General features: G+C 34.8%; 1 protein-coding gene across 2 annotated transcripts in view; it reads left to right on the top strand.

The window, feature by feature from the left end:
• Positions 1–2,408: 2,408 nt before the first annotated feature.
• The window catches only part of Arhgap5 (Rho GTPase activating protein 5), a 99,150-nt gene continuing 75,297 nt past the window's right edge, over positions 2,409–26,261 (top strand). Inside the window, exon 1 of one of the 2 annotated variants that reach the window (XM_048798700.1) lies at positions 2,409–2,797. The gene's annotated coding sequence lies outside the window, so the exon portion shown is untranslated. The remainder of the gene's footprint in view (positions 2,798–26,261) is intronic. The other variant, XM_015491663.2, reaches the window with a different exon arrangement.

The raw sequence follows: 26,261 nt of genomic DNA, 5'->3' as shown, positions 1-26,261 counted from the left end.
AGGAATATTTCAAGGAAGTAAACAGTCTTCTGAAGGTGCAACAAGTTCACTTCATGATTTTCCTTGTAAAATTGGAACCACAAAGCTCTTCTGCAAGGGGTCTTTCTTCCCATTTGCAAATTGTGACTTCATTTGTACAACTCATTATACTAAATTTGTCTCCATGGACACTAATCATTCAGCATGCCATACCGTGGGCATTTTTATTTGAGATGTAAATCAGCAATTCTCAACTTGTTTTTAATATCTAGGAGCATGTTAATGTAAATCCAGGGATGTCTACTTCTTAAAAGAAAAAAAACTCAAAATAATTTTGGACCTCAAGATGCTAATGAAAATTAGAGTAAATGACTGCACAATAATGTGATTTCTAAGATTTAAAATATTATAATATACTCGAAACATTCTTAGCTACAGATACAACTAACTGATTAAAGCAATTGGTTGCTAAGCAAACACTGAATGGCCTTGATATAACTGAAGTCATAACTGTTTCCATCTTTGGATTCCCATTCCCTTCCCCCAAACCCATGACATTTGGAGACCTTGAGTTAATATTAGAAATTAGTAAAGAAATTAGACTCTGCTCATACATTTTATTATTGAAATGTTTAGGCTTTATAAACTATCATTTTAAAATGTGGCTTTCTCCAGCTCATTATAATCATAAATGTGTGATTTTAGAAACTCTCCATTTTGCATGAGAAGAAATAAAGTTCAGAAAATTAAAAGAAATTATTTGTTTTCCAAAATTGTTAGCAATAAAATTTTACCTAGAATCAAGATTTCTCCAAAAAGTATTGTGATTTTTTTATCTGTACCTGACTATCTCACTGGCATAGCTCTAAATATCTTAAAGTAAGTGAAAAAGCAAGGGAATGGCAAATTTAGAAATTACAATTTGGGATAAGGTCTCTGATATTATTTCTCAAAGTGTGATCACTTATATAATTCACTTCAATGCCTATTAAAAAAGTAAATTTCTGCCCAGGTTCAAACCCCAGCACTGAAAAAACAAATATTTTTAAAAATATTAAATTTCTGGGCCATTCCTCAGATTTAATAAATCTTAATATCCAGGGGAAAGACCCAGGAATATGCAATTTAAATAGACTTGCTGGGTATAGTGGTACACACCTGAAATCAGAAGAATCACAAGTTTGAGGCCAGCCTTAACAATTTAGAGACCCCACCTCAAAATAAAAAATAATTTAAAAGGCTGTATCTGTAGCTCAGTGCTAAAGTGCCCCTGAGTTCAAGACCCAGTACTGATGTTAAAATATATGTATGTATGTATATATATATATAATTTAAATAAACTCTCTAGGTAATTTTTATGTATACTAAGGCTTGCATTCCATACGCCAGTGTGTTTTATTGGAATATTATTTAAAATGTTTTAAATTGGCATAATACTATAATACATAGTATATTATAATTATAATATTATAATACTATAATATATTCTTCATAATATTATAGTATTATGAAGAAATATGTAATGTCTTGTAGCATAGTCTGAGGAGACCTGTGTTGAAAAGGAAGGGCAAAGAGTTTGAGTTCCAATTCAGACACCACCATCTTGCAATGTGGTCCTGGACAAGTTGCTTAACTCTCTGAGCCTCCAATTTTTCTTCTTTAAAATAAGCATAAGGCTACCCTTGCAGGATTGCTGAGAGATAATGGATATAAAATATATAAAATACCTGAAGGGGGGCTCCCAGCAGTAGAGCGCTTCGCCTAGCATCCTCAGCACCACATAACAATAAATAAAATAAAGGTATTGTGTCCAACTAAAAGTAAAATATATATATATATATTTTTTAAAAATACCTGGGAGGCACTAGGCCTGGCATAGTAAAAGGCATACAACTATTAATTACTGTCATTACCTAAGCTAACATAACTATTATTGCCAGGCCTCTCCCCCTACCTTGTAAAGTGAGAATACACTGAATTCTACATTGTTTCAGACTTAGCTGCCATTTGTAGATTTTTTTCTGTTATTTGATCCTCCTCCTATACTCTGTGGCTCCCTGCCTACCTCTTGGCCATTTCACTGTTCATTAGTCACCTCCAGTAGGAAGAGAAAGGGAAAATAAGAAATGCATCTCGAAACATCCATTTTCCTCTTATGTTATTACTTCCAGCATAAGGTTTGGTTTGAGGGAAAGAGTCTGAATTACAGGCCAAAATAGCAGTTTTGAGTTTTGTGAGAGTTTAATTTACCTATTTTTTAGGTAGTCTCTTTTCCTGATCTTGCAATGGATAAGTAATGGCCATCCACTTGAAATGCCCTAATTTAAAAGCAGTGTTTTTAATCAACATTGTATGAAAAAAGGATATTTATAAATGATTCATTTTGAATCCTGTTTCTTTTCCTACTTTTTAGGAAAACCAAGAAGATTCAGTTTAAGGAAACTCATTAAGTTCCTATGGAGAAAGAACCCAAGTATGAAGTAGGTCAAACTGTCTCCCTGGTCATGCCCTTCAGGCACTGCTGACTAGTTTCTAGCTCAGCGGAGGTAGACCGGGTGTGGATGGATTCCTCCACTGCAGAGCTCCTCAGTTTGGGCTCAAACCCAAGGAGAAGGTGTCTGTGTGGAGCCTATAACCAGGAGTCTCAGATGTCCTGTAAAATGCCCTCAGTTTCTTCAGATTGGGATTTTTCCTCATGAAAAACTTGATATCCCAGACACCTGACACTGGTTGGAAAGGAGAGTCATAAAGGCAATCGCAGGAAGTGAGAGTCTCCAAGTCTCTGGAGGTGGTTAACAACCCAAAGTATCACACAAAGGTGAGTGTGGCAAGAGGGAAAATATTTCTTAACTCTTTTGGTGTGTAGCCAGACTCTGACAGGAGGGCACAGGTCAGAGGTGGCAACTGCCTGGTATTTTCTTTTCCTGACTCCACCTTTGTCAGACCTAGATCCCGATGGACTGTCTGCCTAAGATGTGTGGCAAGACCAATTCACTTGAATGGCAGTTCATCGAGGGCAGGTCTTTTCATTCACTGCACCTGGTGTGGTTTGGAGGAGGTGTTTAATAAAAATTTGTTGAATAAATGGATAAATTAGACATTAGGGTGAAAAAATGTTTGTTGAAAGAAAAAGGAAGGAAGGAAGGAAGGAAAGGAAGGAAGGAAGGAAGGAAGGAAGGAAAGATAAAATAGAAGAGAGAAATTATGGGATAATGACTGACTTGGTTAAGCAAATCTGATTATCTGAAGAAAACTCTCTTTTCAGATAGAAGAAGGCATATGAAGTTCCTATTACTGCTAGACCTTCTAAATGCTGATGACTGATTGGATTGGAAAATAATGATAACAGTAATGATGATGAATAATAAAAACAGAAACAGCAACATCTAATATTTATATGGCACTTGCACCATGTGGATTATCTTTTCTAATCCATTTGTAAAAGTTAATGAATGATAATAAAAGTATAATGGCACATTGCCACAGCATTAGGAAGCTTGATATAATATGGTATCAAGGACATTTAGTCAAAGGAATGTGATGTTGCAGACAGGTTCTAAAGGCAGCAGCCTAACCTGATTTCTCTAAATAAAAACTATGTGTGTACATAGTACATGTACATGCTTGAGTGTGTGAATGCATACATGTAAATGCATAAAGCCTGCCCAAAATTGTTTTGGTAATAACCTTGATTCAGGGAGTTGAGTTGCTAAGTAAAGCTAAGTGTAATTTTTACCTTAATACTACATCTTTCTTATTCAGATCAGTTTTCTGGGTAGTTTCCAAAATCACAAATACAAAGTACATATGCATCTCCAGAAATTTCTCCTTTAGGAAAATGGCAGTATGCCATAAAAGGTGAAATACAGAGCATTAAAAAAAAAAAAAAAAGCTAGCTCTGACTTTATAGATCTATTTTGTGATCCTTATTTTATCATGTCTGTTTGCTGTTTTAACATTTTGGCTCTTGAAGGTACTTTATTTAAATCCAGTGAAAGCAAACTGGAATGAATGGATTGTAGCGTCCTTGAGTGTGTCCTCTGTGGAAAGGCCATGGACTTTGGAGGAAGACAGACTTGGATGGTTTGAATTCCATCTCTGCTAGTGATCACCCATGTGACCTTGGTTAACTTCCTTAGCAATCAGGATTCTCCTCTGCAAAGTAGAAAGAAATATAACTTTTGAGATATGTTTTGAGGGTCAACGAGATAATATATCTTTGCATGTATGTATAGATGTGTATGTAATTACACATACATGATATATGAACATAATCACTTCCCTGTAGCATGGTCTGTCTTACCCTCTCAGCATCCTGAATAGTATAGGCAGCCTGATAGCTGGACATCTCCAAAACTTGAGTCTCAGGGCAGCCCCTTCTTTCTCTTTAGACTGTTGTAGCTACATGTAGACTTTGTACACCAGCCTGCTCTCTACGTTGCCATAAGCATTATCTTACACACATACGCACACGCACACACACACACACACACACACAATTTACTCTACTTGCTTCTTAATTTTCTGCAGCCCACAGAACAAAGTGTAAGCGCCTTGTTGAAGGATGCAAAACTTCCTCATCTAGCTTTAGATCCGGTGACTCCTTTCTTGCTGATCCCGAATTGTTTCTTCAACTTTGCCATGCCTTTATGTGTGTGTGTGTGTGTGTGTGTTGTCAGCCTAGAATGGCCTTCCTCTCTTTTCCACACGGTGAATATCCACTATTTCTTCTTTCAAGGCAAAGCTCAAATATTAACTTTTCTATGAAACATCTCTGGATTGCGGGGCTAGGGCTGTAGCTCAGCAGCAGAGTGCTTGGCTAGCATGTATGAGGCACTGGGCTCGACCCTCAACACCACATAAAAATAAACAAATAAAATAAAGGTATGCTGTCCATCTACAACTACAAAAATTTTTTTTTTTAAATATCTCTGGATTGCCTGAAGCCAAGTCAATCACACCCCTTTATGTCTTTCTGGCTCACATAATTCTTTGTTTACATCTCTATCATAACAGCATTATGTGATAATTAAAATACAAACACACCAACAATGCCAATTTCTAGATGTGTGATCTTGGACAAATACTTAACTTGTATTGCTGTCTTTATTTGAAAAATGAAGGCAATATTAGTTCATACCTGATGGAGTTGTTTTAAGTATTAAATGAGATAATCCACATAAAGCACATAGTATAGTACTTGGAACATGGTAACTGTAGAAAGTGTTCAGTAGTATCTCCGTTATAATAATCTCTTATAGGTCTTTGTTAATCTGTAAACTACTTCAGTTTTGCATCTGTACTATCCAGCCCAAAGCCCAGGACACAATAGGTATCTAATATGTTTGTTGAAAGGGAAGAAGGAAAAGGCAAGCTACCTTTCATCTTCATTAGCAAAGAGAAAATGTTAAACTATGCAGTATTTATGAGGAAGGCTCATTAACTATCCTTTCTGTCACCCTTTAGTTAATACTTATAGAGCTTCAGTTTCACCAGCTATAAAATGTCAATGACCCCCCAACCCCTGCCAATCTTATAAGATACAACATGCAAAAATTACAAGGCTTTAATGCCTCTAGATATTTCTTGGCTGTAGAAATTATACCAATACTGCTCTTCCCAAAAAAAAGGGAAGAAAAATTATGTCCAATTTTAAGAATGCATATGAGCTGTGAATTTTTTAAAATCTGGTAAAACGGAGGTCAGATAAGTCATTCAGTAGCATTTCTAGAGTCCTCCAAATGCTGTATGTAATGTCAAAACTTTTGTTTTAATGAAATTCAGTTATCCAATTATCAATTCTTTTCTATTCTGAGTTAAATGTTACTGAAATTAGAGTTTTCTTCTTATACTTGAAATTCAAAACTCAATTATCAAAAACAAACATTGTATTTCATTGTAATGAACTATATCAACTTCCTTTTTTCCATCTATTTAAAAGTGAGCTTTGGCAGTTGATACCAAGAGTTTTAAGTATTAAGTCAGTTCATCCAACCTAGTTTATAATTTACCATCCTAATAGCTCTGCTGATTATTTCTTAAGCACTTTGAAAAAATTTTAAAAACTATTTATTTTTTTCTGAAATTCATGCTATGCATTCTTCCAAGCCTTTTCCTACATAGTAAATTTTTATTTTGCAAAAGGAAGATAAAAATACCTATGCTGAGCCTTTGTTGAAGGTTTAAATGTGAAGGTTAAGTGAAAAATGTACATAAAAAATGTAATGTAGTGCTTAGTAGATGCCCATTAAATTTTATTTTGTTTCTCATTGGAATTTTGTTTATGACACCATGTTTTACTTAGGTTCATTTGTTTACATATGGGTTTACCCCACTTATAATGTAAGCTCATCCAAGGCAGGGATTTGTGCCATGCTTGGTTTTGGATTCCTGGCACCCAGCACACTGCTTGACACATAATAGATATTTAATACATATTTATGGAAGGCAGGCAGGCAGACATGCAGGGTAGGGAAAAAAAGAAAAGGAAAGGAGGAGAGAGAGAAGAAAGGAAAGTATTAAGTACTAGGAAAAGCTGAATATCATGGATAAAATCCCTATATCATTCAAGTTATTTTAATTATTTATGTTTTATCATAATAATTCTAAGAAATTATAGCATTACAAAACATATTTTAATACTACTTTATAGTTTTGAATGAAAACTGATATATGCCCTTTTTGTTTTATGCCACTATATATGAACAAGCATTACTGAATGAAAATTGCTTGTCAAAAATGTAGCAAATGTGAGATGGGGCTGTGAGTTTGATGGCATGTGTCATTTATCTCTGCAAAATGTGAGGAGTGCCACCATGTTTCAGTTCTCTTCTATGCACTTAGAAAACTTTGCTGTCTGCAATCTACTTGTTCTGTGACCTAGTCAAAAAGATTTATCACAAGTAAAACGCATATGTTTGATGCCTTTTTAGTGACATGCTTGACACATAGTACAAAATGATACAATCTGTATACTGTAAAGTTACAGTGTATACAAATCAGAGATGTTGTGCTTTGGGGTTACATAATTCCCTGTTTGAAAATATTTCATCTGATATCAGGAAAAGAAGCAGCTGGTACTAAGATAGTTTCAGCCTTCTCAAGTACCCCTTCCTTAATGTGTGCTTTGGACCCTAACTTTCTTTTTCTTTTAGGCTTCTGGTTGTTATTCTTATTCTTTGCTCTTGGTTAACAATTGATGCATTCTGATTGTGTGTGTGTGTGTGTGTGTGTGTGAAGTTTTAATCATAAAAATTTACATAATACAAAAAGAAGTATCATATTCCCTTTTGCTGTTTCCTTTCTCATTTCTTTGTAATCCATCCATGTTCTGCTACATCCTTCCAAACCTTTTCCTGTATATTAAATTTAAAAATATATGCACACATTTCTAGATATAATCTCCAGCTATGTATATTATTTATCAACATGCTTTTCACTTACTGTCTTGTAGATCATTTCACATACATTGAGATGTCATTATGAAGAGCAAAAGCTTCTTGGGCTGGGGTTGTGGCTTAGCAGAAGAGCACTCGCGTAGCATGTACAAGGCCCTGGGTTCGATTCTCAGCACCATATAAAAATAAATAAATAAAGATATTGAGTCCAACTACAACTAAAAAATAAATATTAAAAAAAAGCTTCTTGGGCTGGGGATATGGCTCAAGTAGTAGCACTCTCGCCTGGCATGCGTGAGGCACTGGGTTCGATCCTCAGCACCACTAAAAATAAAATAAAGATATTGTGTCCACCTAAAGCTAAAAAATAAATATTAAAAAAAAAAAGCTTCTCAAACAGAAGGGAAACAAAGGAGTGATCAAGCCCCATTTTGTTAATTCAATCACAAAGTTTAATAATGTCTAAATATTTGGGGTTTCCTCATAACAAGATTTGTTTTAAAGTGAAATTTAGTTTAAGTTTTATATGTATTCTATCATATACCACATTGAAGGATTTTAATGATTTAAATTAAATATTCACTTAAAAATTATCCCATAACATGGATTTGAAGGGACAGGCAAAAATGAAACAAAGTCCTTCTCAGTAGATTAGACAATTACAATCTGATTCTATTGAAGCCCACCAAATGATTGATGCTAAATTTAATATGCGTTATTACCATATTAAATTTAAGTTATTACCATATTAAATTTAATATGGTATTTTGTTGTTTTTGTTTTTGGAAGGGGAACAAATGCTTCCATTATTTCCTTTGTGTTAGAGAAAGGGAAGCATCTAAGGATTCTAAATTTTTAATTGAATCTTTAAGTGCTGAAAATGAGAAATTTAGGATACAATCCCATGGATCATGTTTTGTTTTTTTGGTACTGGGGATTGAACCCAGGGGCACTTTACCTCTGAGCTATATCCCTAGTTCTTTTTATTTTTTGAGACAGGGTCTCACAAAGTTGCTGAGGTTGGCCTTGAAATTTTGATTCTTGTGCCTCAACCTTCCAAATTGCTAGTATTAGGTGTGCACTATCATATCCAACTTGGATCATATTTTGAATTTTTTATACACACACACACACACATACATACACACACACACCACATACACACACACTTTTTCAGTACTGGTAATTGAACTCAGGGTCCCTATACCATGAGATCATCCCTAACCCTTTTAATTTTCTTTTTGAGACTTGGTCTGCTAAATTGCCAGAGTAACCTCGAACTTGCAATCCTCTTGTCTCAGCCTCCTGAGTCACTGGGATTATAGGCATATACTACCATACCTCTCTAAATTATATCATTAAAAGATCATGGAGATTTCAAAAAAATAAAAGTATATTATAACCTCTCAAATATGAAGTTACAAATAATTTTCAAAGGGGGTTGAGGAACCAAGGCAGTAGAGTTTTGGAAAATTATTGGACAATGGCTTAAATTATGAGCTATACCTCTTGTACTTTCCATGTATTCTCTCTGTATACACCACCCCCTAAACCTATCCTGTCTGCTGTGGTCACAAATGAAAGTTGACCTTCTTTATCACATTTATAGGTAAGCTTATGCTATAGCTTCAAAAATCAGAAATTTTTAAAGTGGAAATCGGTACTCAGAGACTACAAATTTTTTTCTCTGGTTTAAAGCAATAAAACTCTGAGTTGCAATCTAGTGTAACCAGTCATCTGTCTTTCTAAATGATTCCCAATGAGTTTTTTTTTTCTTTTTTCCTTTAATTTTGAAGATAATTATGGGTGATGAAAACAGATGAGATTAAATCAAATCAAAATTCAAATAAAACTCTCCCACACCCAGGCCCAAGTGCCCGTTTGTTGACCCTTACCTGTTAATTATGACAACTCGTTCTGATCCTTTAGACTCTGAGCATCATCACCGCCTTGAGGAAGCCTTCCTCAGTGTACCTCAACTCCCAGGAGACAGCGTTGGTCTCTCATGAGTATCACTGTAGCTTGGCATTGTTCTTCTGTTTGTCTCCTACATTGAACAATGTCCTTATGTCTCCAGTACCAAGCACAACATCCAGCACTCAGTGACTGTTGGCTAAATGAAAGGGTCAGTGAACAATTGATAAAATAAGCCAATTATTCCTTTCTTAGGTGTCAAAAGTAATTTTAATCTAGAGGAATAAAGATGGTTTAGAGGTCTCTAGCTGCTTTCTGAGTCCACATTAAAGTTATACTCATTTTACTTGTTCTTTTCAAAGTGACTGTGTAAGTGGTATTATGGTTTAGATTTTAAATGATCCCCCAAAGGCTCAGTTACCAGCTTATGGCACTGTTGAGAGGTGGTAAACTTCAGAAGGTTGGGCCTAGTGGAAGAAAGTTAGTTCATTGTGGGTGTGCCCTTGAAGCAAAATTGGGATCCTAGCCTCCCTGTCCCCTTCTGATTCCTAGCTGCCAGGACAGACTTTCTCTTTGCCATGTTCTCTGCCATGATGTACTGTGCCACCAGAGGCCCAAAGCAATGAGGCTAAGCAACCACGGACTGAATCTATAAGCCAAAGTGAATCTCCTCCTTATAAACTGATTTTCTTAGATATTTTGTCACATCAACAGAAAGCTGAATAACACAAGGAGTTAACCATTACTTTGGAAAATGACTACTGCATGATTCAGTGGTCATTGATCACACAATGGCATCATGACAGTAATTGTCCATCCACCATTTGGTAATTTGCTGGATTCTCACTCAGCCCATAGAAACAATTCCAAAGGTTTGTTTCAGGGTTCTCTGATCAATTGGACTAGGCCAAACTGATGTATAAAATTTTAATTTTGAGTGGGGCGGTGAGGGTTAGTGTCAAGAAACATTCCAAATTTTGTGTGTGATTTGTGTTCAGGTTTGATTGTCCTTTCTTATTTATTAGGATGAGTGTAAGAATGATAAGGCCTAGCGCTGGAGTTGTAGCTCAGTGGTGGAGTGCTTGCCTAGCATGTGTGAGGCATTGGTACCACATGTAAATACATAAAATAAAGATCCAACAACAACTTAAAAAAATTACAAAAAAAAGAATGATAAGGCCTATATTAGAATGCTATGAAAACTGCTAAACAGTGGTACTTGGAAAAATGGCTAAGCGTGTGCACTTTTGTAAAAGTGATTAAACTGAAACAGGAATAGCAAAAATTTAGGGTTCAAGATTAGCATAGAAATTATTTTCTGAACAAGCAGGTTGTCTTGTTTTATTTAATTATTTCCTGTGTGATTATGTAAAGATAAAATTAATTTCTAATTTTTTTAGCAGTACTGGGGATTGAACACAGGGTTTTGCATATGCTACGTGAGCGTTGTGCCATTGAGCTGCAGCCCCATCCCTGAAATTAATTTCTGAATTTTTTTCTTTTAACCTTGAAAACTAGTAGCGTGTCTCAACTTCTTATTTGTGTCTGTGTCTAGAATCCCATCTGGTATCCTCTTCATCATCCAGTGGCCAATCAAGAGCCTATTTATACCCTGAGTTTCTGACTAGTTACTTCTGACCCTAATTATCTCATGCAGCACTTTCCAGTTTGTATTTGAACCATTTCCTACTCAGTATATTTTTAGGAAGCTCCTCCTCTGCTGACTCTGCCAAGCAATCCTGGGAATGTTTCTTGAAGAGGCTGTTCACAGCCTTGAATCTGAAAATGCTTAATCAGGATTCAAAGCCTGCTTCACTGGTATGGAGGGTTGTTTTCTGTGAATGCATCAATCTCCACACAGAAGAGTGACTTTGAAGGGGGCTAACCCCTCATGGAGGCCTACAATGTGGTTCCGTCCTCATACTTCATTCAGAAATGACACTGATGAAAAGAAGGAAGGGCTGAGGTGACACAAGCCTCAATACTGTACACTTGGCTCTGTGGATGTTTTCTGGTTTAAGTTTCGCATGTTTTAGACCCCATTTCTCTCCTTTCCATTAACTGCTAACCCCCTGGACCTTTATCATGCCTATCTCATCTTAAAAGGATTCCTTAGTTTCTTACTCAATATAATTTTTTGTATGTGGTTGAAATACAAACATACTAAACCCTTGTTAAACTGGTACTGATTTATTCTGGACAATAGCTCTATTGCTCCTAAAAAGAGAAAGCTACTTTTCCCAGCATGTTAGGTGCTCACTTGCTCTTAAAACATTGGCTATCCTCTTTCTTGAAGTAGAAATCTCTTCATTTCTAGACCCCCTGGTGTTTTAGAAGTGGAAAAAAAAAAAAAGGTTTCCTATAATCAAGGCTTACAACTACAGCATAGTGAAAAATAAAATGTATTCCAATGACCACATAAAATATTCACTGAGAGTTCAAAATGAGAAAAGATGTGTGTGTGTGTGTGTGAAATTTTGATATTATATAATTGTGTATAAAGTTACATTAGTTTTATATAAAAACTCATTTTAGGAAAAACATGGTCAAAGAGTAAAATCAATACTAACAATAAATCTAGAATCATATTACTGAAGAAAAGTAAACATATCAAATAGGTCTATAAACATTAAATGTGACTGGATAGTTTTAAATTAAACAGTATGATCATTTATTGAAATTTACTAAGAACAGCACTTATTAGAATTTTACTAACTCATTAACTCTAAAATTTTCCTGCAAATATTATTTATATCAGCAATAATAGTATTACTATTAAATTAATATTTTAAGGTATCATTCAGCATTTAAAAAGCATAAAAAACCTGATACAGCAGCATCATAATCTTAATCAGTTATACTTAAGTAACATAAACTAGACAAATACTGACTTAATGGCATCAGTAATTAAGAAAGTGATAATTTTGGAGAAGAAAATCATCTACAGTTATTATTTCAATACTTACTCATTGCTGTGAAGACAGCATAAACAGATTCCTTGAGTATGCTTTACAGAATTCATCTCCTAAAGAGAGCCCTAATCTGAACTCTGTCACTACCTTACTTGCTATGGGATCCTTTGGAGAGACTCCTTTGGATAGACTCCATCTGTTTCTGTCTATAAATTACTCATATTATGGAATTTTTGTCATAGCAACCCAAATGGACTAAGACATTGACTAAATGAAATGCTAGTGAAAGCATTAAAAGTAGACATGTTGAACATTTATCATGGATTCACTAAACATAAATGTATAGGAATACTGATAAATCTTTGATAAAAACAACTTCTCTAGCACAGAAAGCATATTAATATTGCTACATGTTGACACTTAAGTCCACATATGACATTTAAATCCAGTTGTGTATGGGTGCTAAATAAAGGACCTGATATAATCAAAGCTTTAGAGCTCAAAGCATTCTAAAAGATCAGCTAGTCCAATCTCCTTATTTTGCAGATGAGAAAATTAAACTTTAAAAAAAGAGGTGTTTTTCTCATGTATTCAGGGAGTTACTATAGATCCAGGAATGATGAGCTCCAGTTGTTAATTTCAACATGTGGATTCGAACCTCTGAGAATACTGACTTTTACTTGGGACCCTTAAATATACATACTAAACACTGTCTAGAGACTTAACATACCATATTCTATGGGTATAATTTTTCAAATGTGAGTAAATGCCACTGGTATTAACAAAATCTACTTATTCTTAAGTATTAAATATGTGGTATTTTGTTATTGCTATTTTATATTTGTCAAAATATTATATGAAAACCATTGAAATTCTTTGAAGTGAATATGAAACTTTGGGGAACCATGGCACAATATCCCTTCTACTATTTATTAACACTTTGAATAATTCAAGATGTCACAAATATGAAGGGGATAATGATTTAATCCTTCATTTATTTTTTAGTGTTGTTATTAGTTATGGGAACAGAAGACGAGTATTGCTGATGCAAAAGTTAGTCTGAGATTAAGAACTCAGACAAGTAACACAATGCAACAATATCATAGATAAGTGCTTTGACCCGGTGTGTACAGCATGCCACTGGAGCATTGTTTACATGTGGTCATACCAAGTAAAAAACAAGTTTATAGGCATATTAAGACACATGGAACATTTTATTTTATTGGCATCTTTCACTTGGCAAGAGAGGTATCATGGGAACACCCGTCTAGTCTTTTATCCTGACTTAACCAACAACATGCCTGTTTTTTATTTTAATTGGCACATAAAAGTCATACATATTGGGGTACCATGTGATGTTTTGATACAAGTAGGTACATTTTATAATATTCCAATCAAATATTTATCATTTCTTTATGGTGAAAACATTAAATTCAGCTTTTTTGAAATTAAATAGTATATTATTATCTATAGTCATCCTACAACTATGCAATAGAAATATCATTTTTCCTGAATATATCTTGGTATTCATTCACCAATCTTTCCTCATTGTTCCTTCTCCTTTATTTTCCCCAGCATCTGGTAACTATTATTCTACTCTCAATTTCTATGAGATCAACTTTTTTAGACTATATGTATTTGTCTTTCTTGGATTAGCTTATTTCACTTGACATAATAATGTCATTTACATCCATATTATTTTTTAAATGACAACATTGCACTGTTTATGCCTGAATAGAATTCTACATGCATTAGCATGTGCATGTGTTTCACATTTTCTTTATCCATTCACCCTTACATGGACATTTGGGTTTTTTTCCATTTCTTGGCTGTTGTGAATGGTGCTTCAGTAAACATGGAAATGTAAAGGTCTCTTCAATAGGCTGATTTCATTTCCTTTGGATTTATACTCAGTAGTGAGACTCCTGGATCTTATGCTCATTCTCTTTTCAGTTTTTCAAGGAACTTCCATACTATTTTCCCTAAGGCTGTACTAATTTACATTCTCACCAACAATGTGTAAAGATTCTCCTTCTCTGTGCCCTTTCCAGTACCATTTATTTTTTGTCTTTTTGTCTAACAGGTGCAAGGTGGAATCTCAATGTGATTTTACTTTGCATTGCCTTAAAATTCATATGGAACCACAAAACAATTCCAAATAGCTAAAATAATCTTAAGCAAAAAGAAGGAGACATTACACTACCTGACTTCAAAATATACTACAAAGCCATAATAATCAAAACAGCATGGCATGGGCTGGGGTTGTGGCTCAGTGGCACAGCACTTGCGTTGCACATGTGAGGCACTGGGTTAGATCCTCAGCCTCACATAAAAAGTAAATAAATATTTATTTTGTTTATTTATTTATTTTTTATAGAGATAGATATATAGATATTTATTTTTTAAAAAAACATCATGGCAGACACACACATGGACTAGTGGAATAGAATACAGAGTCTAGAAGTAAACCCATGAATCTACAGCCAACTGATTTTCAGCAGAGATGCTAAAAGCATGTACTGGGAGAAAGGACAGTCTTATCAATAAATAGTGCTGGGAAAATTGGTTATTCACATACAGAAGAATAAAACTAGACCCCTATCTTTCAATATATATAAAAATCAACTCAAAATAGATTAGACTTAAATGTAAGACTGTAAACTATGAAACTACCAGAATAAAATGTAGGACAAAGGCTGCAGGATGTTGGAATGGGCAAGGATTTTTTTTTTTTTTAACAAGCCTCCAAAAGCACAGGGGGGAAAAAAAAGGCAAAAGTACATAAATGGGATTATTGCAAACTAAACAACTTCTGCACAACAAAGGACACAATAGAATCAAGAGACAACCTACAGAATGGGGGAAGATATTTGCATACTATATATCTGGTAATATACAAAATACATATGGAATTCAGTGATTAAAAAAACAAACAATCTTATTTTAAAATGGACAAATGAGCTAATAACACATTTCTCAAAAGACATATAAATAATCAACAGGTACATGAAAATAAATGTTCAACATCACTAATCTCTCTGATTTTTAAACACCTCTACAGAAGCCTGCAAAACCTTACAGAATTTTTAAAACATCAGCACTGTAAGGACATCATCTTTCTTTTTAACTATGGCAGTGTAAGCTCATTTCCTTTTATTCATTCTTCATTGCCTCATTTATATGCTTAAAAATAGTTTTCCTTTTCTCAAGCAAAAGAATCCAAGTTACTTCAACTCTTATAGTGTGTATTTCCCATAAAATCAGAGCACTCAGAAGTATTTGTACTAAATTGTGCTCAATGTAGAGAAAGCAGCACATCACTAGATCAAAACATTCCACCACGAGTCTGCACAAAGGCAGGGTTTGAATGTGCCAAGGCTTTCCCTCCAAAACCTTGACAAGGGCCCTGGAATGCAAACCTTATTACCATTCAACAAATCAACGGGGCATTCACAGTCAGAATGTTTTTAGTGTTTTCTCTGCTATTATATTCAGTAGGTTCCATGCTTACCTTATGTATGTTCCTTGTCCCCATTAGCTTTCATGAGTTTTACCAGCATGTCAAAATAGACTTAGTCTCCATATATGGAGAGCTGCCACTAGCTGTATCTCTCAAGAAACAAGATGCCAACAGGAGTAATGTTATATCAGAGAAAAACCCAGATCTTTTTTAAGGCCTCCTCTCTAGAATCTGTCCCTCAGTTTCTCTTTGCATTAAAAATACTTGGGGTGCAAATCAATTTTTGTATTTGAAAGAAAAAGTAAGATTTATTTTGCGGCTAACAATTTGGCCACCCAGAAAAATCTAGTTCTTGTTTAAACAATTTTAGAAATAACGCATATTGCTAAAAGATTATAAATATTATTTGCATTGAATCATCTAATATGTACAAATATTGTTTTTAATTCTGGAATCTCTGAATTTATTTAAAAGGGTCAATGATTTAAGTATTTAACTGTATTATGACTTTATTTTCTTAACTACTATGACTACTTGCTTCTGCTGCTACTACTATTAATACCACCAAGAAAACTTGCTGTGTAAGAATTTTGTCTCCCTTGTCTTAAAACACCTCCCTTTATCACATTCCTTGGAATGTCCTGTGAAAAGTTTAGTAACATTGAAGGACATGGAAACAGTATATGAGGGAGGGATGGCTTTTCTGAAATGGAATTTGTGGAATGCCCTTATTTTGGATGAGATTCAGACTGCTAAATTCCACAGAAACCCAAACAAAAACAGTTGTATGCCAGTTAAAACAAGACTTCACTCGGTCTCAGAATGGCCTGTGTCATCTGGTGGTAGGGCCCTAACCTGAAGACTACAAAAAAACCAAAACCACAAGACTACAAATGTGACAATAGAAGAGAAAAAAACAACACAGTTGACGCAAAGTACCTCTGACATTCAGAATGTGGGCTTTGAAAACACCCTAATCAGAAAACTGGTTTGAGGGGCTGGGTTTGTGGCTCAGTGGTAGAGTACTTGCATAGCACGTGTGAGGATTCAATTTTCAACACTGAATATAAATAAATAAATAAAGTAATTAATTAATTAAAGATCTATCAACAAATAATAAAAATATTCTTTTAAAAAGTGGTTTGAGCAAGTTAGTTGGTCAGTTTGATAAAGGAGAAAGTGTTATCCATTCAAATTTGTCACCCTCCAAAAGTCTATCTTATCATGCTTGTTGTATTTAAAGTGAGAAATTACAAGTGATGAAGCTATTTTAATGTGACAGAAATTGAAAGAATTATTTGCTCGTCACTAAAAAAATGTAATCAATAGGCCTACTTTGTAGTTAAGATTCAATCCTGGGGGGGGGGGATATGATCTTGTTGTAGACACAAATTATGCCTTTCATTTTTCTATATCTAACTTGAGCACAGTCTTTGGCACAGAGTGAGTGCAAATTGATAGTTATTAAATGAGAGAATGTCTCAAAGTACTACTCTAAAGAGAATGTCTACCTCAGAGTTAAAGCTTGTGTTGTACAGTACCAATCAGTGTAATTTTAAGGAATGTTTTGAATGAAAAGAGATGATTAGCATGTGCAGATTAAAAAATGCCTTCTTTTTTAAATTCTAAGAAAGTATGCACATACATACACAAGTGTATATGAGAATGTAAGGTGAATATATACAAAAATGTATAAAACTAATATATATGAATTCATATATCATGATATATGAATTAATATATCATGTAATAAAATTAAAATGTTAGTATATAAATAAATACATATTATTTATATAATAACATATACAAAATAAATATATATACATGTATCTATATTTAGAAAATTTCTCAAGAGATAGCTAATATTAATATTTTGGTATATTTCCTTCCAGGCTATTAAAATATATATTAATATTTTTGTATTTGTACAAATTGGGGTCATATGGAATTTCCAGAATATATAAAAATCTCAGGTAGAGTAAACTAGAAATAATTACCCTATAAGTAGCTTATATGAAATACATATCACTTTTAAACAATAAGAGTTCTTAACAAAATGAAAAAATAAAACTGAGATCTGGATCAATGTTATAACTAATGGAGAGTTCCTGACTTTCTAGGTTGTCAGTATTCCTAAAATGTGTCTCCTTTGTATGAACACTCCATCCATTTTTGAATGAGGACACACCCTCTTAGAAATTTACAGTCTTCACTATGTCTTAGGAGAGTTTGATAGGCCAGTGTTCTAAGCTGCAGGTGTATATAATGGTATCTGATCAGAAAACATTTGCAAATACCTATTATTCTGGTGATTTAGCTAAAAATGCTTATCCAAACAATGGGCTGTGGCAGTGGATTATAGTGAGTTAACTGATGGGATGTTTGGGGAGGGTTAAGAGTTTTACCCTCAGGTGAATTCTAAGAATTGTCAGCAGCCTGTTCCATTACAAGGCAAACATACAGAACACTGTCAAAGCCAGACCTCTTTTATCAGAATTAGGATGACACTTGGGATATGTACCACAGTAACATGAACCCGCAGGCCTCACTGCGGATGTACACATAGTAAATCAGAAGTGAGTATCCAAACTGCAGTAACCTCTTTCTTTCTAATCCCTAAATCACTGTGGCACATGATTTCTTTGGGGCTAAGAAGTTGCCTTGCACAGCAAAATATTAAAAGGCATGGTGATATCCTGAGATATCAAATGAAAAGATCACTTTGAGCTACTCTAAAATTGTACTCCTTAAAAGAGTTAACTTAATTTTTTATGTTTTTTTTTTTTTTTTTTGTACCAGAGATCGAACTCAGGGGCACCTAATCTCTGAGCCACATCCCCAGCACTTTTTTATATTTTATTTAGATACAGGGTCTGGAGAGTTGCTTAGGGCTTCACTAAATTGCTGAGGCTGCCTTTGAATTCTCAATCTTCCTGCTTCAGCTTCCTGAGCTGCTGGGATTACAGGAGTTCGTTTACTCTCAAAGACAGTTACTAACTGAAAGTGAGTTAGACACCAAGAAGAAGGTTAGTTGTAGTCTCTCTCACTTTTGATAGATATGCCTCAAAAGTCCTGCTTGAAGGCTCTTGTTATTGAGATGGAGATTACAATAATAAGTGGATCAGGGAACAGATTGGTCACTGTTTAATAGTCTACACAGATTTTCTGATAAAATGAGTATATTATTTCTTTTAAAAAAGTAACAATAATAATAATGATACCCATAACTGGCATTCAGCTATTCTGTTTGAGCAAGAAAAAGTAGAGAGAAAAAGTCTAAACAACTACATATTGCTAAAGTAAACTAAATTAAGATAAACTAAAAGAGTATTTTCCTTCAAGACAAGTCTTTTAAAAATTTATGCAAGTTGAGGGAAAGAAGTATTTCAAAAATGCAAGGAAATGAATCTTAGGAAGTATTGCAGGAAAAATATTAAAATAAAGTCAACAGTGCATTAAGAAGTTTTAAGGATTTGTTTAGAAAATTCAACCTAAGAACTTAATATCCAGTGAGGTTCAACTCAATTATAAGACAAAAACCCAGTTTAAAAATGGGCAAAAGATTTGAAAAGACATATTATCGAACATGAGATACCAGTGGCCAAATATATGCACATAAAAATAAGCTAACACCATTTATCATACAAGGAAATGTAAATTCAAACTACAATAAAATACCACTTCATTCATACTAGAATGGATATAATAAAGCAGACAATATAAGTGTTGGCCAGATTGTAGAAAAACTAGAACACTCATACATTGCTGATGGGAATATAAAATGATACAGCCACTTTGGAAAATGTTTGATATTTTCTTATAAGTTTAAACATAAATTTACTATATGATCTATCAATTCTATATAATAAGAATCTAGCCAGGAGAAATGAAAACTTATGTCCATACAAACTTTTGTACATGGTTATTTGTAGCAGTATTACCCATAATGGCCCAAAGATAGAAACAATCTGAATGTCAATTAACTGATGGATGGATAAAACAAAATACAAAAAAAAAAGTGTATTCATACAATGGAATGCTATTCAGCAGTGAAATGAATCGAAGTGCCAAAGCAAGCTAAAACATGTATGAACCTCAGAAGTATTAGGCTAAGTAAAAAAGCCAGATCCTAAGATCACATATTGTATGATTCCATCAATAAGAAATGTCCAGAATAGGACAGATCTTTCTCTAAAGAAAGAAAGTTGATTTGTGGTCATGTGGAGCTAAGGATGGAAACAAGACTGACCATAAATGGGCAGTAGGGAGAAAAGACGTGGCCTGAATAGATTATTAAACAGAGTTATTAAGACCCAATATGGGCTACTGGATGTTCTAGGTTGTACTGCTTAGGGGGCAAAGTAATCAGTAAATTTGGGGAGTTTAAAGAACTGTAGGCTTAGAACATACAAAGCAATCTTTTGCCAAAGAAGGTGCAGAGCCAGTGATCTTATAACATGAAGGGGACAAGTTTGTTCCAGGAAGTCTGAAAATTCAAACCTAATGAAATAGATTTTAGGAACGGGATTTGAATGAACATAAATTTACTTGGTTTCATAAGGATGAAACTTTTTGTTATGGTGTTTTGTTTGTTTTAATCTTTGTGGGCGGGATGGAGTAAGGACCCCAGACAAAACCAAAAGGAAAGCTAAAGCTAAGAGTTTTGTCCTGGGTGTGGTGCTCAGTGTTAATTAAGTGTAAACCAGGAAAAAGGGAAGCTTGGTGTGTGGGCTAACCTTGCAAAATAACTTCAACTAAATGATGCTACAGTGGCAAAGGGACAATTTTATGGTCAAGGAAACTTCAGCTCAGGGAGATTCAATGATTTTTGAAGATCACAAAAGTTAAGTCTTAGCCCTTAGACTATTTCATTCCAGATATCAGGTTGCTGCAAACAGAACTAAGCAATGCCCAGGTTGGACCGTAAGAGGTGCAATAGTCTGGTGCAGTGGTTCATGCCTGAAATCCCAGCTACTTGAAAGGATGAGGCAAGATCTAGAGTTCCAGGCCAGACTGGGCAATTTAGTGAAACCCTATCTGAAAATAAAAATAAATAGGGCTGGGGATATAGCTCAGTGGTAAAGCACCCCTAGGTTCAATCCCTAGTACCTGAAGGGAAAAAGAAAAAAGGCCTTAGAGATATTTAAGAAAGAAAAGATAGAGAATCAGTAGAGGAAAAAAATAAATTAAAAAAAAAGGAGGAAGAAACATCTAAAGGAAGAGTAAGAGGAGAAAAAACAGAAAGGGGAAAGGGAAGGCTAAAAGAGAAAAATGAAAAGATATACATGGTAGGCAGTTTAGTTGCTTTAAGATGTTTGCCTTATCTTGATTTATGCACTGTCTGCCTCAATTTTCAACCCCAATAAAACCCAATTTTTTGTTGAATAAGAAAATAATATGTTAATTGTAAAAAAATTAGAAAATAAAATCAAAAAGAAGAAAATGTTAGAGTGGAGGGTGGGGTTGTGGCTCAGTGGTAGAACACTTGCCTCTCATGTGAGAGTCCCTGGGTTCGATCCTCATCACTGCATTAAAAAGAAATAAATTAAAAAAAAAAAAAAGAAAATGTTAGAGTGGTAAAGGGAACATTTTTGTGGATGAGGAAACTTCAGCTCAGGGAAATTCAATGACTTCTAAAGATCACAATAGTAAACAAAACCCAAAATAAAATTCAAGTCTTGTTTTTAAGCATTTTCTTTTTACAAAAATCAGCCTTTATTGCTCTGTAGCCTGACTTTTTTTTTTTCCACATAAAATATTATGGCTGTTTTTTCTACCTCAATAAATATAAATTTCTTAAATACAAATACTTAAGTAAATATTAATTTATTTAAGTATTTACTTCCTTTTATGTTTAATTTTATAAGATTTGGATTATAAGATACATGTTGCTCTTTATAAATTTTTATATTACATTTATAAAAATCTCAGAATTCCTAATATAAATACTCATGTGGAAAAGAATAAAAAATAATTATTGAATGTCCATTGCTATAGGAACTAGAGCTCAAAACAAATGAAGTAATGACATAGCCCTGTCCTGGGCTATGCAGAAGAGGCGTGGGAAGCTTAGCGGGAGAGAGAAGATGAGTATTATTATTCCTTACTAATAGATGTATATGAAAGAAGCTGTGTCGTCAGAAAGATCACATGTGATTTGAAAAGCATAGAAGATTTAGAAGGATATATTTATTGAACTAGAAAAATAGCCATGATATTTTTGACTTTCTAAAGAAATGCAGAAGCATGGATTGGCAAGGCAAATATTTACCATCCACGATAGTTTATAATAATAGGGAAAATTGACAGAGGCTTAATTGCAGAGTGATTAACCACCTTTATTGTTGATTGCAGAAGCTCTTACACTGCATCAGTTTTTAAAAATGTTCCCTGATGTTTCAGACCCAGAGTTATTTGTTGCTAGAAACTCATATTTACCTACTAGACAGATGCTATGTGGAGAATGTGGGCTGTACTTGGGGAAGGACATCTAACTCAACTTTTGCAGGCTAATTCAGCAATTTCTTTAAATGATTTTATTTTTTCCCAAAGTGATTATCTAAGCTGTTATTTCAAAACATAATTTAAATACTTCTGTTAGCAATAAATTCACAGGAATCCATAAAACCTAGGGTGTTTCATAGTATTATCAAACATTTGTTGAGTTTTCTACTAACAATCTTCTAGCCACTGTATAGAGCCTAATATTTGTGATACCTATGTAGAATGGCTCACGACCTAAATTTTGTCAAAACAGAGTGAGAATAAATTCACAAAAAATCAAAATTATGTTCATATGGTTAAATAGTCAAGCAATACACGTGGATGTTTCCCATTGAAATGATTTACAAATATCTGTGGTAACAATATCAAAGAGAGAATTCAAATCCTTCAGTTAGCAACCCTTGCAATTATTTTTTAGCTTTATAGGGTTAACCTTATTGAGGTTGATTAAATTCAAGCTGTGATCTTTCATAAAAACTCAATGGAGGGTCCAGATGGCCCAACAATACCTCCTTTTGTGAGAGGAAATAACTTGAAGATTTTTGTCTAATTAAAGTATTTGTGCTGGTGGGACCTGATTGAATTGTTATTCCTTTAAGAGGAGTCTGCATTACAAATAATCTTCATAAAATACTATTTTAAAATGTAGTGCTGCTTTCACTATTTTAGTTATGTCCTAGGACCAGAGTGGCATGAGCATGATACCATCTTTGGGATTGAAAATACGATTCTGGAAAAATCAAGAAAACAAGGTTCTATGGAACAAAGTGCCAGGAAGGTCAATGCATTACTTACTTTCCTCCTGTTCTAGGACCTTACTCATAATGACCTTAACTTGTATCAAAATATTTCCTATTGTAACAGCCAAGACATAATTATCACCCTTTTTTCCATGTTGAAACTATTAGTAGCCATAATACAAATCTGAGCAAAGCCCTTAAGCACCTTAACTCAGCAAATGGCTGCTGTGGTTCTGGGTACATCATGATTTGCCTACCTGCAAGAATAACACCTCATCTTACCCTGCCTCCCCACCTGAGTAATCCTAACTGTTCAAGACAGGGAGGAAGAGAATTATAGGCAGGAGGTGGAGATAGAGTAGGGGATGGAAATGAGAAAAACAGTAGGAAATTAATAAATAATCTTACAACTGCTTTGAGTATTTACTTACATCCTTATTATCCAACTTTTTGTGTATTTTGTTAGTAATCAAGGTGACATTCTGAGATAGCTTGTTCCCCAAAAGCTTGTCTTGTATCAGACAGGCAAAAATATTGGTGGATTTTGTCATAAGTGGAAAGGTCCTATATTTGACTTCTCGTGTTCTTGAGGCTACAGAAGCCAAAGTTGTTGTAATCAAAGGTTTCCAGCAGGGGGTGTAGCCACTTCTATTGGGTAAGTTCTTTGGAAGCCATATCACACTTATGTATTTGAATATTGCAGTGTTACTCCTGATGGTAAAGGCTGGAATTATAACATTTTTTTTAATGACTGTCACCTCTTTTGATCCAAAAAGACCATGCATATTAATACTTTATTAGGATATGTTGAAGAAGCACAAATTTGTGGAGAAGAATATTTAAATTAAAAACCTAAACTGCCTGACTGAAATCTTACTCTGCCAATTTTTTCAAAGTAAACGAAGTACAAAGCTTCGGGTGATTTTAATTATCCAGTACAGCAGAACAAGTGCTTAAATTTTTTATTCTAGATAAGAAGAATAGCTGATATGAGAAGGCTTGGTAATATTTATTCCATCTCTCCCCCATATTTGCATGTGTATAAAGAATAAACTTCTTATTTTTCCCAAAATATTCCCTTTTGAGTGGGGAGGGTAATGTTTTAAAGTGTGGTGTGGCTGTGAGGTGTGACTCCTGATATACTTTAAAAGATGACATTTATCCCCCCCCCCCATTATTTGTAGATACATAAGCAACCACAGATTTTTGGCTCCCAATTCCCATTTTCAGATTTCTATTGGTATAGAAAACAGTGAACTTTATTTTTTGGAAAAAGTAAGTAACATAAAAATAATACAAATTGTAGTTTATTTGTAGTTTTAGACTATTAATAAGAAACAAAATCCTAAATTTCTAAAATCCTATAATTGAAAACTACATCTTTTTTATCTCAGTGTTCCTTTTAAACACCCTGACTTATTTAGCTCCAGTTTATAATAATATACATTCATGGTTAAAAATTTTCTAATTATTTAGGAAATAATTTAAAAATTGTCTCTAGGGTGGCTACTTATATAGTACTTAACATTAAATAAGGTTATGACTTTGAATTGGCTTATATATTTTATGGACTTTCAGTACAAAAATACAAAAAAAATGCATTTTAATACATTAACTTTCCTATATAAGTGGTTGAATACCAATGGGATTAGTAGCACATTTTGGTGGTTTGACCTCCCTCTCCCCAGTTTTCTTCTCTTTTTTTTTCCCCTTTCTCCCTGTGTTTATTTTCATTGAAAGTTTTTTCCAGTGTATTTTTCCTTGCTTATCATTTGTACCTGAAAGAAAGAAGTACCTACAGACCTTAACCAGTCTTAAATCTGCTTGGTAACATTCAGATGCAAGGGAGTGGCTGGAATAAGGAATTATAGGGAGTAAGAGGCACATAGAGAAATTAGAAATGCCTTTTCTGCTAATAAGTTTACCTTTGAGAAATATGGAGAGTAGTGGGGCAGGGGGAAGGAACAAACGAACAGAACTTCTGCTGGAATATTGTGACAGATTTACTGACAAATATTTTCTAACAGATTTTTACCAACAGGCAGTTTTTGTTTTCTTTACTGACAGACCGTAAATGTACTCTGGTTGGCAGCAGCTGCACCATTATAACACTAAAAAGCAACCTTGGCTAACTTCAGTATCTTATGTAACACAAGAAATAAAGAATAACTTGAATTATTTTTTTTTTATCTTAACTTTACTGATGATAAACAATTTTCAATGCAGGATATAAATCTTTCTCCAAAGAGAAATTCTCTCCAAATTACTTTTTTCTTTTAAACTTTACAACGAATTGGGGCAGATTAGTGTTTTTGCTCATTATTTTATCTACTGACAACTATTTCAAGACCTCTGTGTAAGACAGAGTCTGATGACCTTGGGAAAGTCACAGGACCTCAGTTTCTTTATTGGTAAGAGGAAAGCATTAATTTTTACCATTCTTTCTCCCTCTACTATTCAATGTCAATGCACAGATGAAAACTACATGGAAAATCCAGTGTACCCCCAAACCAGTATTCAAAAAATAATGAATATATTTAAAGCAGTATAATAAAAGCCAAAAGCCAAAAGTTCTTAAAGTTGGGCTGCTGGTGGTGTGAGCTGGGGTCTTTTGCATCCTAAATTAACCCACTCTTCCTCAACTTCCACAAGAACGGACTGGTTCAAGGGCCTGCGCCCCGTGCCGTGTAGGAGAAATGGTCTCTTCTAGCCCTTGAGGAGTTCTGGTTTCTGGGGTGAGTGTGGCACCAGGTCCCAGGAGGGTGATGTCTATAAGTTGGCGAGCAATTCTCCAGGCTGAAAACTGGCAGCACACCCAGAAGCACACACGCGAACATGCCCCTGCGAACGAGCTTGGACACATATTTTCCTCCTTTGCATTCTTTAATGCTCAGAGACCATAGAGGGATTTATCGAGAAGCATTCAGTGCCCGTGCCATGTTTTACAACGGCTAACACAACATCAGGCTCCTTTTCAGTACTGCGGTTTGTTCTGAGTTATGGCCAGAAACAGAAACGAAGGAAAGGGAGAAAGCAGGGGAGGTTCGGAGACTACAGCGCACGGCATGCAGCTTCTAAAGCGTGGAGGATGGGACCGAGGAGGAGCAGAACACGGAGAAAGAGGAAAGCTAAGGGAAAATACTCACGCCAATGGGTAGAAGGGAAAAGGTGAGAAGGAATGGAGTAGGAGAGGGAACCAATGGATGGGAGAGGCGGAGGAAGAAGGGGGAGGGGCAGAAGCCAATGGGGGAGCGGGGGAGCGAGGACGCGCCCCGCGCGCTCGCTCCCCTCCCTCTGGCTCCAACGCTCGCGCCTTCCCAGGCTCCCGGGAGACGAGGGCAGGGGCGGGGCCGAG

The sequence above is a fragment of the Marmota marmota genome, unplaced genomic scaffold (assembly GCF_001458135.2).
Source record: "Marmota marmota marmota unplaced genomic scaffold, marMar, whole genome shotgun sequence".
Taxonomy (NCBI): domain Eukaryota; kingdom Metazoa; phylum Chordata; class Mammalia; order Rodentia; family Sciuridae; genus Marmota; species Marmota marmota.
Note: the sequence above shows the minus strand (reverse complement) of the source record. Positions and strands in the feature narration are given on the sequence as shown.